Source organism: Mastigoproctus giganteus, chromosome 12, assembly GCF_048544385.1.
Source record: "Mastigoproctus giganteus isolate SK-2022 chromosome 12, ASM4854438v1, whole genome shotgun sequence".
NCBI lineage: Eukaryota > Metazoa > Arthropoda > Arachnida > Uropygi > Thelyphonidae > Mastigoproctus > Mastigoproctus giganteus.
This window is the reverse complement of record NC_143586.1, coordinates 130,949,127-130,962,938: the sequence shown is the minus strand read 5'-3', so window position 1 is coordinate 130,962,938 and position 13,812 is coordinate 130,949,127. Positions and strand designations below refer to the sequence as shown.

The 13,812-nt window shown below is 34.0% G+C and overlaps 1 protein-coding gene across 5 annotated transcripts in view; it reads right to left on the bottom strand.

The window, feature by feature from the left end:
• The window catches only part of LOC150077431 (uncharacterized), a 284,193-nt gene extending 270,964 nt beyond the window's left edge, over positions 1 to 13,229 (bottom strand). For 4 of the 5 annotated variants that reach the window (XM_090386304.1, XM_090386307.1, XM_090386305.1 and 1 more), the window contains exon 1: positions 13,012 to 13,229. The gene's annotated coding sequence lies outside the window, so the exon portion shown is untranslated. Of the gene's footprint in view, positions 1 to 4,131; positions 4,237 to 13,011 lie in introns of all 5 variants that reach the window. The other variant, XM_090386306.1, reaches the window with a different exon arrangement.
• Positions 13,230 to 13,812: the final 583 nt, after the last annotated feature.

Sequence of the window (13,812 nt, the reverse complement as noted above, 5' to 3'; positions counted from 1 at the left end):
AAGCTTTTTTAAAAACAGTCTAACAATAACATACACTATGTCCTCGCTGTTCATTGACACTAGTCTATCACATGCACACTACAGTCCGTGATAGCTCACGTTGGGTCATACTGCTGTTAACTCAGTATTATTGTACGCCATCAGGCATCTCTCATAATGTGGAGTTATATTTCATAATAGTTGTCGCTGTTGCAACACCAGGGTACCTGCCCAAACACAGAGGAAAGCCCCAAAAGCCTTGAAATGCTGCCATTTCGGTAGTGGTATCTGCCGAGAATAAGTAACAATAGTCTCCTCCATTGATGAAACATTACTTATTTGAGGTAGTGCAATATCATGGCAACTTGTTGTGAAGACACTCACAATATGAGATATAATTAAAACGATGCCAATTCATCTAACTTGGTAGTTTACTGCATATAAAAATGATGCAATTGCACTAACCCATACATCAGTCTAAGGCTCTAGCTCCTTCGCAGTCTAAGACTCTAGCCATAAAGATATCTCTTAGTCTATTTCTTAATATTTATTAATAAAACTAATAAATGTGATGCAGGTGAAGAATCTGCACCAGAAAAAAATCAAAACATGAAAAGTACATTCATATGATAAATCAAACTATGAAAATCACCTCTTAAAACAATCTTAGTGTGGAATTATAGCAGTACCATTACAAGATTTAAGACCGGAGAAGAAATTTGCTGTTATAAAGAACTTTATAGAGAAAAAGAAAAGCAAATTATATGAAAGTTCTTTCATAATAGGAAAAAATGGTCAGAGGATTTGCATTCTTGTAGAAATAAAATGGTGAGATGTCTAATTATAGCTTATACAGGGTGTCTCAAAAATACACGGCATAACTTCAGGAATGAGTTCCTCATATGTAGACAATAAATATATTTTATATCAACATAGTTCCGGAAATGCTCGGTTTCTGAGTTATTAACCGGAATGTCTTATCTCCTGCAGGTGATTTCCTTCATCACAAGGTACTGACAGAATCTGATGGTTTTCCATTTTGACCATGTACTCAAGTCAGGAGCAAGCGGATATGCACTTTATGTACGGTTTGGTGGACGGCAATGCTCTGGAAGCTCGTCGTTTGTACCACAAAAGGTTCCCAGAACGAAGATGTCCAGACAGGAAAATGTTTGAAGGTATCCATCGCCGCCTTTGTGAACATGGGACCTTTACACCTCGTGCTGCTGACAGAGGACGACCAAGATCTACGACTCCTGAAGTAGAGGAGGAGATTTTGGATGTTGTGCATGCCACTCCTGGAATCAGCACATGCAGAATAGCAATGCAACTGGCTGTTCAACGTTCGACTATTTGGAGATGTTACGAGAACACCAACTGTATCCTTACCATCTGCAATGGGTACAGGCCTTGTCACCAGCAGATTACCCTGCGCGAGTAATGTTCTGCCAGTGGTTCTTGCAGCAGTGTGGTACAACTCCTCACTTTCCTGCCTTAGTGATATTCACAGATGAGCACAGTTCACAAGAAACAGAATCCAAAACTTTCACAATCAGCATGTATGGTCTGAGGAAAACTCACATGCAATTCTTCCATCACATCAACAAAAGCGGTTCAGTCTCAACATCTGGGCGGGTGTTTTTGGTAATAAGTTATTTTGGCCCCATGTACTTCCAAACAAACTCACAGGGCAGGTGTACAGAAACTTTCTGGAAAACAACATGCCTGATTTCTTGGATGACACGCCACTGATCATTCGTCAACAAACAAACTTCATGGATGATGGCGCTCCCGCACATTTCAGCTACCTAGCCTGCAATTACCTGAATCGAAGGTTTCCTGGTCAGTGGATAGGTAGAGGTGGACCAACTGCCTGGCCTCCACTCTCACTGATTTAAACCCACTAGATTTCTTCTTGTGGGGCCATTTAAAGTCATTGGTGTATTCGACTCCGGTAGCTGATGTGGAAACTCTCCGCAATCAAATTGTGGCAGGTGGTTGTTGTTTTTTGGTTTTTAGGAGCATTAGCAACCAAGGCCATATTGCTCCGGGATATGCGGTGGTCATTCCCTGACCTTTCCGCATCTTCCGTATTTGGTAGTGACGGGCTCGAACCACGGTCTAATCAAGAAGCATGTGATACGCACTACTGCTCCTTCCCACCTGGCTACGGAGGCATGGCAGGTTGTGAGACAATACGAAACATGCCAGGAATTTGGCATTGTCTTCAAGAGTCCGTGAGATGTTGATGTGAGGCCTGTATTCAGGCAGAAGGTGGAAATTTTGAACAATTACTATAAGGTGATATGAACAGTTAAGTGTCATAGACAGACTTTCAAAACTCGGAAACCAAGCATTTCTGGAACTATGTTGATATAAAATATTTTTATTGTCTACTCATTCCTGAAGTTATGCCATGCATTTTTGAGACACCCTGTATTATAGTGAATAGAACAAAGGGGTGCTCTTACGAAGAAAGGCTTAAGTTTTGCAAATTACAGTGTCTGGAGACTAGGCACCAGCAAGGTGATCTGATAGAGGTGTATAAAGTCTTGAATGGTTTGAGCATGCTCAATGCTGATGGGATTCTTCCTCTAGCTCAGAAAAATCACCTGAGAGGACATAAATTCAAATTGAGGAAAGACAGATGTAGGATAGACGTGCGGAAATTTGCCTTTAACCAGCGGGTGGTTGGTTGGTGGAACAGACTTCCATCCCTTGTCGTGGAGGTTGATAGCCTAAATAAGTTTAAGGCTCAGCTGGACATGTATTTTGAACGAACAGAGGGGTGAAGTGGAAGTGGGGTTTTTTTTTTTTTTTTGGCTGATGCTGCATAAGTTTGCTTTCTTGCATCAAATGCCTCTACTAATGCTAATGCTAATGCTAATTACATTACATGAAGCTTATACAGCATCAGCCAAAAATAAAAAAAAAAAACTCACTCACTCTAAAAGTTTGTACAGTTCTTCCTTGAATTTATTTAAGCTTTCAACTTCCACAATGACGGAATTTTCTTCCAGCAATCAACCATCCGATGGCAAAAGGCAATTTTTCATATATCTATTCTACAACTGTCTTTCCTCAATTTGAACCTATGCCCAATCAGGTGCACAATCTTGGTTATTGCATCATAGTAACCTATCAGATTGTTGTTGTTTGTTATTTGGTTTTTAGGAGCATTAGCAACTAAGGCCATATTGCTCCGGGATATGCGGTGGTCATTCCCTGACCTTTCCGCATCCTCCATATTTGGTGGTGACGGGCTCGAACCCTGGTCTAATCAAGGAGCGTGTGCTACGCACTGCTGCTCCTTCCCACCTGGCTACATAGGTGCCCTATCAGATTGGTTAGATAAGAGTGCCCCTTAACAAATCCACGATGTGACAGCAGTATAATAGCATTCCTGTTCAGATGGTCCTGCATTATTTCTTTAACCACTGACTCCATTATATTCCCTGGTACAGATGTTAAGCTAACAGGTCTGTAATTACCATTGTCAACCTTTGGTTTTCCCTCTTTATGAATTGGGGATACATTTGCACATCTCAAGTCCATATGGACCTCCCCTGAATCCAAGGATGCTCTCATAATTGTGGCAAAAGGTTTGCTTGCCTCCCTTAATATGATTGGATAGATCCCATGTGCCTTTTTATGTTCAGCTTCAACAATTTCTCTCCCATTTTCCTTTAAGTTATTGAAATTCACTTAGCTTGATAAACTTCTGGCATCCCCTCCCCTAAAGCATTCCTCGTGTGTGAACGTAGATACAAAATACCTACTCAATTTTTCAGCAACCCAAGCAGGGTCATGTAATCAACAGTTAACCCACTGACAGGAAGTGGCCCAATGTGATTCAACCCATTTCTTCTACTGTTAATATAAGGATAGAAGTCTTTGCTGCTTTTTCTTTGCATGCTTTGCCAGAAACTTCTTATAATCTGCCTAACCCCCTTTGTGACTTGATTACAGACTAATTTATATCTACCATAGGCTTGCTCTATCACATTACCTGATAACTTCTATGCATCCCATGCACTTTTGTTCTCTGCCACATGTCTCAATTTATTTTGCCATTTAGAATTATCTTCATTTTATATATAATTTATCAAAAAAAGAATACATTTAAATTATAAAATATAAATATTCACTTACTACTTATCCAGATGAAAAACGATGTTTTAAAATCTGTTTTTGGATTGGCTGAATGAAAAGATGAATTGAAATGTATCACTGGAATGTTACGTAAGCAAACCCATCCTGAATTGAGAATCAAAACACACGTTAAATATTGCTTTAGCTGAAAATCTGAACTTGGTTTTTACTACATATTACAAGGACAATTTCAAACTGATAATTCAGAAAGCACAATCAATTTATGCAGACAACCAGACAGATCAATGAAAATGAAAATGAAAAAATAAATAAATAAAATAAATACAATCATCCATGAAATTATATAATCTTTCTTTGAATATGCATGTATATACTATTTACATTTTTCACGGGTGCCTCAAGTACTTTTCAAATAAAGCATATGTTTATATAAAAGCTGTCTTGAAATTTTTCCAGGATGTGCTGAAATCTCTAATCTGTTTCCAACTAGCAGATACAATTTTAATATAAAACAGAACCTGCTTAAAATTGGAGGAGAATATTACATCTGTTACATTCAGTTGTCTAATTTGGCCTCACAAAAAGCTGAAATTGAAATTCTCTGGGATTTGTTTGTTTGTTTGTTAGTTATTTGGTTTTTAGGAGCATTAGCAACTAAGGCCATATTGCTCCGGGAATATGCGGTGGTCATTCCCTGACCTTTCCGCATCCTCTGTATTTGGTGGTGACAGGCTCGAACCCCTGTCTAAACAAGAAGCATGTACTACGCATTGCTGCTCCTTCCCACCTGGCTACAGAGCCGCCCTCTGGGATTTAGATTTAGAAATTTATTAAATAAAATTAAGTGATACCAAATAGATGTGTAATGGATATTACTGCTACAAAAAAAAGTAATGAAGAGCTTATTTTTTTTAATGAATTTATTTTTTAAAAAATACAAATCTTTTCGTATTTTAAAAATCTTTACGACTACTGATTAGATGAAAACCGGGATGAAATGAATAAGAATATAGAGAAAATTTTTAGTTATTACTGTTTCTGAACCAGATATAGAAAATGGTCAAATAAACAGACAGAAAATGCAGATACAGCATTTGTGCTGTTACAAAAAAGTATGAAGTTTGTAAAGGTATACTCTTTAAATAAAAATTTTGAACCAGATCAAATGTTCATATTATTTCCTACATATATTGTCACATAAGTGTACAAAATAATATATAGGTACAATTTCTGAGGGCTGAAAAATCAGAAATGACTTGCTAGTATTATTACAACAGAGAGGGCCAGAATTTAGGCCATGGACACTCTCATAATTGTAGGCCGACAAACAGTTTTAGGGGTCCCATAATATAATCATAAATTTATATAATAATGGCCGTGATACTATGATTATGATGTGTTGTCTTTATTGTTTATACATATATAATTTGAAAATATCTGATGGACATATTTCCAAGGGTTCTTTGAAAAAAAAAAATAACAAATAAATAATTTATATATATGACCAGAGATTCAATCAGATAAATATAAATGTGTAAACATTTACGTTTGTTATTTGGTTTTTAGGAGCATTAGCAACTAAGGCCATATTGCTCCGAAGATATGCGGTGGTCATTCTCTGACCTTTCCGCATCCTCCGTATTTGCTGGTTTACGGGCTCGAACCACAGTCTAATCAAGAAGCATGTACTATGCACTGCTGCTCCTGCCCACCTGGCTACGGAGGTGCCTTGAACATTTATAGATTTATTATTATAATAACAAAGTTTTTAGCATTGGCAATAGTAGAGGCATATGATGCAAGAAAGCAAGCTTATGCAGCATCAGCCAAAAAAAAAAAAAAAAAAAAAGCTCCCATTTCACCCCTCCATTCATTCCAAATACCTGTCCAGCTGAGCCTTAAATTTATTTAGGCTATCACTTCCACAACAAAGGATGGAAGTCTGTTCCACCAACCAATTACCCACTGGCTAAAGGCAAACTTTTGCACATCTATCCTACATCTGTCTTTCCTCAATTTGAATTTATGACCTCTCATGTGATTATTTTGAGCAAGAGGAAGAATCCCATCAGCATTGAGCATGCTCAAACCATTCAAGGCTTTATACACCTCAATCAGATCACCTCGCAGGTGCCTAGTCTCCAGACACTAATTTGCAAAACTTAAGAAAATAATTCAAATAAAGAAAATTATTTAGCAGTTTTTATTTCTCATTTCTAAGTCACCTGAGCCTTTTTTGGGGGGCTTAATCTTTTTTGTAGACCCTGGGCTTGTGCCCATTGTCAACAGAAAACGTAATCATTAATGACGACATGTTTCATGATGAAAGTTGTCTAAACAGTCATGATCCTATTAAAACAGCTGAAATAATAGTTTGGTCAGCCACATATTTTTAAAAGTAAGTCCTACCTCACAAAAGTGAAAAATAACTGAAAATGTTTCTGTTCAAAATGAAAAGAAAATTACAGATATTTATAAATTTATACTTTGACTATGTTAAAATTCATTTATGCTAATAAAGCTGTAATGATTTTTAAACAGAATCCAATTGTTTATACTATCCAAACAGTCAACATTCTGTAAAAAAAAAAAAAAAAAAAAAAAAAATATATATATATATATAAAACCTTATTTTAGTTTTTAAAACTTAATGCCAACTGGATAAATTGCATACAACTGCAGCAATTTAATAAGAATTTAGAATATACATATTAGGGGTGAAGGTATTTAGGTAACCTAAGTTGGACTTCTTTGTTGTACCCTATAAATAAACACATAGATTATAATAAAATAGTAAAATTAAAATGATGATGTAGCTAATTATTGATATTAGGATACATTGAATGGAACTTTAACCAGGGCTAGCTCCACTCAATATATCCCATCAATAAATTAGCTGAGGCTATCTGTTTCTGTTTGTCATTTGCCAGTTTTTCTAGGAACAAATATACTGAGAATTTACTGCGAATATTTTATCAATTTAGTTTTCTTTAATATACATTAAATTTAGCAGAAAACTGGCTAAATAACCACTAGCCTGACAGATAGCAGTGAAAATTATTAATAAAAAATAATGGAGGTGAATCTAGAATAATAATAAAAGAGAGTACCAACTATTAATTAGTGCAATTTATTTATGTAGTGAAAAGGAAAAGCTTATGCCAAAATTAAGACAAATAGGAAGAGGAAAAAGGATAGTAATAGACCTCAAACTCCCTCGAATTACTCTAATAGATTTTGAGGTATAAAAATTTAGAGGCAGAAAGCAAAAGCATAGAAACAGTACATTATATAGATACTTGGAATTTTCAGGGAGCGTAACTGCCTGACCTTTCAGTAAGGATCCTGGTATTACAGTATGTAGTGATATTTGTTGTAAATTAGCAGAAATTTTAGAATACCCAATGTTTCATAAATCCAATAATGAATAGAAAAATTACCTGATATGATAGAAGTTTTATGAATAAGATAAAAATAAAAATATTATGAATAAGATAAAAATAAAAATATTATGAATAAGATAAAAATATAGATCTTACTAGCAAATGACAAACAGAAACAGATAGCCTCAGCTAATATTAATAATTAGCTACATCATCATTTTATTACTATAATCTATGTGTTTATTTATAAGGTACAACAAAGAAGTTCAACTTAGATTACCTAAATACTTGGCCTTTTGGCCTCATGGGTATAGTTTTCACCCCTAATACTTATATTCTAAATTCTTATTAAATCGCTCCAGTTGTATGCAATTTTTCCAATTTCTCCAGTTGGTATTAAGTTTTAAAAAAATAAAATAAGGTTATATACAGACTGATGTAATGTTCAATCATTATTTTGATGACATTAATCTGTTCTGATACTCTTTTTCTATTTCTTATATTCCATATTCTTCTACATAATTTCATATATATATTTATTTATTTTAATTCAAATGTAAAAAATAAATTTTAATCCTATGTTTCACATTCATATATCAGAATAGCCTTTGCTAAATATAATATTAAAACAAAATAATGATAATGTATTTGGGTAATAATATCCTACTGAAATGCAGAACAACCATTAGATATAATACAGGAGTAAGTATTTCAGGTTGGTAATACTACTCAAAATCAATATCATCATAATATTAGATAGTGCTATTCTGATATATGGATGTTAAATATAGGATTAAAATGTATTTTTCACATTTGCATTAAAACATATATATACACAAATACATGAATGTAGTAATGTTAAATTGTAACAGCGGCACTAGGTATTGTAAATAGATTGTTAAATTCAAATTATTACAATATATGGTACTAAGGAATAAAATAATATGTAATGTATTATGAAGAAAAAGTGAGAAAGAGAAAAAAAATTTTTTGTATGTTTAGTGTAGATTTACTTGTTTCCTGCCACTTTAATACAACCTTTTAAAACTTTCCAATTTTTATGTATATAAACTGTGATACAAAATAAGGAACTGTATGAATCACTCAAGCGTTTAGGGCATAAGCCTCAAGCTATGAAGGAGTCTAGACTATGTATAAATATAGTGCAAATGCATCAGGAATACATAGCTATATCTGAATAAATCAGATTATTAATAAAAACGGCATCGTTTTAAGTTATATCTCATATTGTGAATACCTTCACAACGAGTTGCCATGATATTGCACTACTTCGAATAAGTAACGCTTCACCTAAGGAGAAGACTAATGTTACTTATTCTCAGATGGATACCACCACCCAGACGGCACCGTTTCAGGGCTATTTGGCCCTTCTTCGGTGGGTGGGTAGGTACCCGAGTGATGCAATAATGGCAAAACAGTTATGAAGTATAACTCCACAATATGAGAGATGCCTGATGGTGTATCATATATTTAGACTCAAGCGTTAACATTAGTTTAGACTCAAGCGTAACATTAGTCTTCTCCTTAGGTGAAGCGTTACTTATTCGAAGTAGTGCAATATCATGGCAACTCGTTGTGAAGGTATTCACGCTTGAGTCTAAATATATGATACACCATCAGGCATCTCTCATATTGTGGAGTTATACTTCATAACTGTTTTGCCATTATTGCATCACTCGGGTACCTACCCACCCACCGAAGAAGGGCCAAATAGCCCTGAAACGGTGCCGTCTGGGTGGTGGTATCCATCTGAGAATAAGTAACATTAGTCTTCTCCTTAGGTGAAGCGTTACTTATTCGAAGTAGTGCAATATCATGGCAACTCGTTGTGAAGGTATTCACAATATGAGATATAACTTAAAACGATGCCGTTTTATTAATAATCTGATTTATTCAGATATAGCTATGTATTCCTGATGCATTTGGAACTGTATGAATTGTTAAGTTTCAAAATGCAAATATTGGAGAAAAGTCTGTTGATACTTGATGTCATGTCATTGCAATGGCCTGGGCAAACCTCTAATGGTCACACTGGGTTGGCACTTCTAGAGGCATTATGTTAACTTCCTTTCATTTCCAATCTTTTAACAAGAGTAAAGAGCATCCAGGATGTAGTCGTAAAAAGGGTACACTGTCGGTAAATGTAAAATACCCACTTCAACAGCATCTAATCAAAAGACAAGGGCATATGCTATTTGTTTGGTGGGGGGAAGAGTATACAGCATATTCCACTATGCCCTCCAGTAGAACCCTGATGAGTAATTGAACTGTGGCCAGTCAGTCTCTCTTCTATCAGTTTTAAGGTATTCCAGGATGAAGAACTATTTTATATAACAAATGAGAAAAGTAATAGTGTTCTTTAAAATGGAGATGGGCATATACCAAGGACTTTTCTTGGGGGGAGCTCAATTGCTGGTAATTATCCTCCCCCCTTTTAAATTTTGATTGAGTCTATTGGGGTCAAATCTGAACCCCCCCCAATGCGCCCTTGGTTGGAGTCACTTCTGAGCCACTGTTCATTCAACAGTGGACAAGTCAATGTAATGAATACATCCTTGTCTCAAACATAAAATATATATTTCATGGATTGTTACATAATACTGACTCAAAAAATATAAATTTATCACAGAAAATTACTGCATCCTTACCCTGTATTTCATAAAAATTTATTTTTTTTATTCATTAATCTTCATAATACCATATCTAATACAGAGAAGAGTAATAATATTAATAATAATAATAGAATATTGCTTCTACTGACTTCAAATGGCCTATTAAAATAAGCAATGATACAGAATTAGTAATTAAAAATAAATAAAATTACAGTATGTACAAGAATTTAAAATCATTGACTAGGTACAAAAAAATAAAACGAGGTTATATACAATTAAAATATAAGATGAAACAACTAAATAAAAAGTGCTAAAATATACATACACTACATATAAGATAACAAGCTTAAGTAATAATATCATTTAATTTTTATAGAAAAAAATCCTTCAGGCAATTCCCAAACTTTTCCTATCTGTGGAAAACTTCCCTATAGCTAAAGATCCTGTGAACTCCTCCTCTTGAAATTATTTCAAATAAATTACAATGTATGTTACAGTTTGTGAAATAATAAATTCCTGTAGTTAAGAAAATGTATAAAACATTCTGGATAACTTAATTTTTAATAAGTAACTCAAACTCTTATAACTTCACTAATGTAACAGATGTGCCTAGTCTTTGTGAATAAATTTCAGTGAAGTTAAGTACAATGGTTTTAAGCTTTAGTTTTCTAGTTATTTATATTTATAGTTACTTTAAAAAAATAATTCTACTTCTAACACTGTTGTTTTCATTTGCATTATTATATTCAAATTACAACTCTTAAATGATTCTCAATTTTTAAAGTTAGTTAGTTATTTGGTTTTTAGGAGCATTAACAACTAAGGCCATATTGCTCAGGTATATGCGGTGGTCATTCCTTGACCTTTCTGCATCCTCCATATTTGGTGGTGACGGGCTTGAACCACGGTCTAATCAAGAAGTGTGTGCTACACACTGATGCTCCTTCCCACCTGCCTACGGAGGCGCCCTCGATTTTTAAAGCAACCAATATGTGACAATCGGAACCAAATGATTTTTTGCAGCTTCTCATAAATGCCAAAAAGAAAATAATGTACCACATTCTGAGCACCCCTATCCTAGGTTAGAGCAAAACAGAAACCAGAAAGATTAGTTTCATTTAATGGGGCAACATTTGTGTATTAGCAACATACTGAGAGGGCAGAATCATCATACACTGCTGCTGACTGGAGGGAAAATACATTAGGCAAAGATATTAATGGTCTCTGATGCCCACTGTCATAGTGATTGGGCATCAGAGAGCAGTAATGGCTTTGAATTCATTTTCTGTGTACAACTGTCTGTGTGTTTTCGTTGATATTTATTGTCTGTGATTTTTGATTGACTTATGACAATCTCATTGTGCAATGTTCATCTCTCACCAATCATGACTGCCAACTTAATTCTGTTGTCAATTCAAATGTTATTACAGACAGCTATCATATATTAAACGTTACATGAAAACTTCCACATTATTCTATTTAATCCACTGTAGGTAAACTAACTTTATTTAATAACCTTGCGTTTCTTAAACATCCTACTTGTTCTGAACAGTGTAATGATCCTATTTTTGCTAATCTAACATTATTAAATAAGGTCAGGTTACCTAAGACAGTAATTTGTGGCTAAATTTGGATTGAATACCTAAAATGAGTTATAGAAAAAGCTTCCAAGTTTTTCGTGTAAATTTTGATTTACAGTAGTTGTCAGTGATGCTAGTTTGATTGACCAACAATTGTTCAGTGATGACAGTATGATTGATAGCACTCATCAATCTTGTCATGCATGAAATTGAAACAATCAGTCTGTAGAAAACAAATGAGAGAGAAACATCATGCAGTGATACCATCAAGCTATTGGCTTATTATATAGAAATTACATAAAAGTTAGATTTAGCATTAAAAGGGCCTATTTTAGCTAATTTTTGTCCATATTTATAATTAGCTGTGTGCATTATTATACCAATTAAAATGGAAATCGCTAATGAAATTTAAAAAAAATAAAGAAGTAAAATAGTTCAACTTCAATTCAGCTTTCGATCAATTGCCAACTACCTCAAAATGTTTATTACTTGAAACACACACACAAGAAAAAGTAAAAATCTATCATACAAATGATAAAAACATGGCACACCGTTTTTTGATTTTTCTTCTCCAAAACCAAACCCGAATAACTAATTCATGATCTCTAACCACGAATTAATGTAACCTTTGTCCTCTCTAGTTTTTAAAAACTTCGTGTTTTAACAGAGTACTGGCAAAAAATAAACTATGAATTCTCATGAGTAATTATATCATGATAATAATTACTTTATTTTGCTGAACAAAATAATGATGCACAGAGATGCAAAGGTCAAAGTTCGAAATTGCAATTAATTCTACAATTCAGTTTTTAAACATTACATACAAACAAGCAAATATATATATATATATATATATACACACACACTAATGGTATTAAATGCAAAGTTAGATGATGTTTCTATAAGAATGCTAAAAAATTCAAGTGATAAAATGTAACAAAAAAAAATTAGTATGTTGATCATAAGTGCTTACATTCATTAAATAAGTACGACACCGAAAAAATGTCAACACTAAAACAGCGATGAAATATACAAGTGTTTTCTTCCAGCCATGCACATATAAAGGATGTTGTATGAAAGTGAACAGCTGTGCGACCCCTAACACTACTGAAAAAATAAATGTAATCAGAGTCATAAATAAGATATAAAAAAAGGAACGGGTCAATAGCGGCAAATTATCCTTTAAAAATTTTTTTTTTTGGCAGTTCAGTTACGAAAGAAATTAATGAATTGATGAAATATATATTCAAGACCAGTTTTAGACACCGGGTGTATATTATATTTCAATGCAAAAAACAAAACCAAATTTGACTTCATACTCACCATTAAAATGGAGTGATTACTGAATTACTTGTTCTAAACTACGTTTATGCCAAGTGTTGACAATAACATGCCAGTGGCATTAACTATTTATAAAGGAAGCCGGCGATATCCAACTGATACATTTAAAACCACTTCTGGATAAATATCTACGTCGTAAGTTAGGAAATCAAAATTATCTCCAAATAATTTTCGTATATCTTTACTTTAACACTCAAAATTTCAACATCTACATGTATCTTAATTGAATGTACCAACACATAAAAAAAATCTTTGATATTGCTTATTTCCCGACTACAACCAATTCCCTTGTTCATTGACTTTTCTCCACCATTTTGGTCTGTACACTAATTCCTAGGCTACTCTCTCCCTTGTGAGACCCGGATGTATCTGAGTATTTTAAAATTTACCCGCTAGATGGCCATTTAAAAATAGAATATATCATTTCATCATTATTGTCAGAAAGACGAAGAACTAAAATTAGCCAATTATGATTCGGGTAATAAGCAATAACTGTACAAAAGTGTGGTGATAGATGATATTATACAAATGAAACAGTGAAAAATGAGGTGAATAAAAGCACATCAGTGCAATACTTTTCAGGTTGTTATTGATACTTAAATCTTATTACATCATCATCTGACATAACCAATATATTCAACGCAATGCTTCCTGCGAGTTTTATTACAAGGGAGATTAATATTTGACGTATGGTGCAAGGAAGCTTGAGGCTTTTGCTGTAACAGCCAAAAAAAAAAAAAAAAAAAAAAAAATCTCAGTTACCCTGAAAGAGAAAGAGAGAGA